The 2,560-nt window shown below is 38.4% G+C and overlaps 1 pseudogene; it reads left to right on the top strand.

Annotated features, from left to right (window-relative positions):
- The first annotated feature begins 659 nt into the window (after positions 1–659).
- Positions 660–1,549, top strand: LOC148737050 (uncharacterized; annotated as a pseudogene).
- Positions 1,550–2,560: the final 1,011 nt, after the last annotated feature.

Genomic DNA, 2,560 nt, shown 5'->3' with positions numbered 1-2,560 from the left:
TGAAATCAATCATCAACCAATTGAGAGAAAAAAAGAAAAATATAAAGACAGCTTTTGAGCACCAGTTAAAAAATTGTCCCAAAGCAGATCTAGACAGACTAGGGTTGAGAAACATTTCTTGAAAGCCCTGAAAACTTTTTAACTTTAAAGAATTACGATTAGGTTGAAAAGTTTAAAAAATTAAAAACCATCTTGGTGAAAGGTTTAAGACAAATGCTACGACGTTTCCACGTTCGCTTAGCGTCATTATCAAGTCAATAATTATTATTATTTCTGTGTAAGTTTAAATAAAAATTGACTTGACTTAACTTGAATGAGTGAAGTGAGAACGAATATAAATATAAAAGAATTCCAAGGAGACATGGATAACAAGATGAAAATATGCGTGGTATACAAATTTAAATAGAGAACTTAATTACCAGGCTATTTCGCGACAGCGACGGCGACGGCGACCGGAAGTGACTTTTTGTTCCGGTGGGCGTTCTGGAGTTGTCTGTCAAGTCGCCTTCGTTTCGCGCGAACGTGAGAACCTTCATCAGTTTTGGCGTTGTATCGAGAACGTGAGTATTTTTCCCTCGCTAGCTTGCCTCAAACTTGTCGTAACATTTTATTTTGCTCTTGTTAGTTTTTTAGAATTATTTCCCTTCATGTTGTTCAAATTGTATACTCAAAGATAGATAAACACACGGACATTTTCAATTCTCGTAGCTTTGAGCAAAAGATGTCGGCGCCCGCCTCCGATGGAAAGCCAAAGTAAGCTTAACTATTGAGTCTTTCGAAGAAATTTCAGCGGAAAATATTTCTGTTTGTCTGAATAAGTTTACATTTTTCCTCGACCATCGGAGAAATAGATGAATTGTCGTAATTTGCTTTTAGAGCTTTGGAGTGGACTGAAGATCATGATGTTATTTTGCTTCGAGAAATTCTGGCGAGTGATTTGTTTTCGTTCAAAAATGGAAGTTTTGCCAGGGAAGAAAGGTGGGAATCGATCACAGAAAAGTTAAATCAAGTGAAGACACTCTGTTTTTATCTCAAAGATAAAAGGGCAGTAAGAGACCGATGGGTTCTTCTCCAGAAGAAGTATAAGGCTAAGATGCATCAAGAAGAAACTGCATGTGGAATATCTGTGGACGACATGTCTGAAATAGATGTTTTGCTTGAAGAATTCGTCGGGAAAGAAGAAAGCTTAAACAAAGTTGGTGATGCTCAGTCAAGAAAGCAAAAAGAAGATAAAAGCAAGGCAGAGGACATACGGCAGAAAGCTTTAGAGCGATACAGTGAAACGAAAAAGCGCAAGTCAACAGAGAATGGCGATGGATGCCAGGAGAAACCGAAGCGCCAAAGGAGAAGTGCTCGCACCGAACCACTGGTTGAATTCATGCAAGAGAAAGTCAAGGCTGAGCGAGAATTACGACAATAAGAACTGGACCTAAGAAGACTAGAGCAAGAGCAGAATCAGCAAGTAATGGTGACTGTCTTACAGCAACAACAACAAACAAATCAAGCCATTTTGTCGGTTATTCAAAAGCTTCTTCAGAAGAAAGAATGACATTTTCCCTAAGTATTCAGTGTGCATTTGTTTCAGCAACAAGACAGGTATTTGTTGAAATTGATGTCTTATTATTTACTTGCGTTTTGTGAATTGGAAAAAAAAAACAAGCTCATTCATTGTTATTGTTACAAGTTTGATCACTTCTGAATTGTTGACCACCAAGAAGAATTCAAGTACTTAATGAATTTATGTTGAATTATAATGGCCCTCATTTCTGCTCGGTTTATAAGAGAGAATTTATCTAAAATAATACTGCAATGAAGGAGGGTCTAGAGCAAAAAACTCTGAGGTTTTGTTTCCATATAGGCAGGTACCAGCATTATTAAGAAGTGCACATACAAGATACATTTTTCCCACTCAACTCATTCCAATTTTCAGGTTTTTCTTAAAGTTAAAAAACTTGAGGTCGTTGATGATGTCACCAAATAGCCACTCCACCGGTACTCTAACAGAACTTAGGTCAAAATTGTATTGTTCTATCATCGGTGTTAGGACACCATGGCGAAATGGAGCCTGTAGGTGTATTCGCAGCGGATAGGCGGGATCACAATAAACACTCATGGGTTGGCCAGTTGGGGAAAATGCATTCGTTTCCAATTCCTGGAGAAGATTGGAATCTACCAACATGCTTGCATCATGTTTTCTCCCCCCTGCATACCAAAACGGATAAATACAGTTAATAAATTAAAGAAACCTTGTGTGGCAGCTTATATTCATGGCATCCCAGTGAACATAACTTACCGACGGGCCCATACATATTTCCAGTGAGTTCATTTGGTAGAGCGACGGACTGAAACCTGAGGGAATGTACCCGTTTATGGCCATTGTACACTATTGTTAGGTGTCGGCCTGGGCGAGAAATTGGTCTGACTGTTCCATCAATAAATCCAAAACAGTTGCTGAGAGGTGCACTATTTGCATGAGTAACATCTGCATACTCCTGTAGCATTGGCGGAATCAATTTATCAAAATTCCATTGTGAAATAGGATGACTATGGCTCAAAAAAA

This window comes from Stylophora pistillata, chromosome 2, assembly GCF_964205215.1.
Source record: "Stylophora pistillata chromosome 2, jaStyPist1.2, whole genome shotgun sequence".
NCBI classification, from domain to species: Eukaryota; Metazoa; Cnidaria; class Anthozoa; order Scleractinia; family Pocilloporidae; genus Stylophora; species Stylophora pistillata.
The sequence above is the reverse complement of the archived record's forward strand: the minus strand, read 5'-3'. Positions and strand labels throughout refer to the sequence as shown.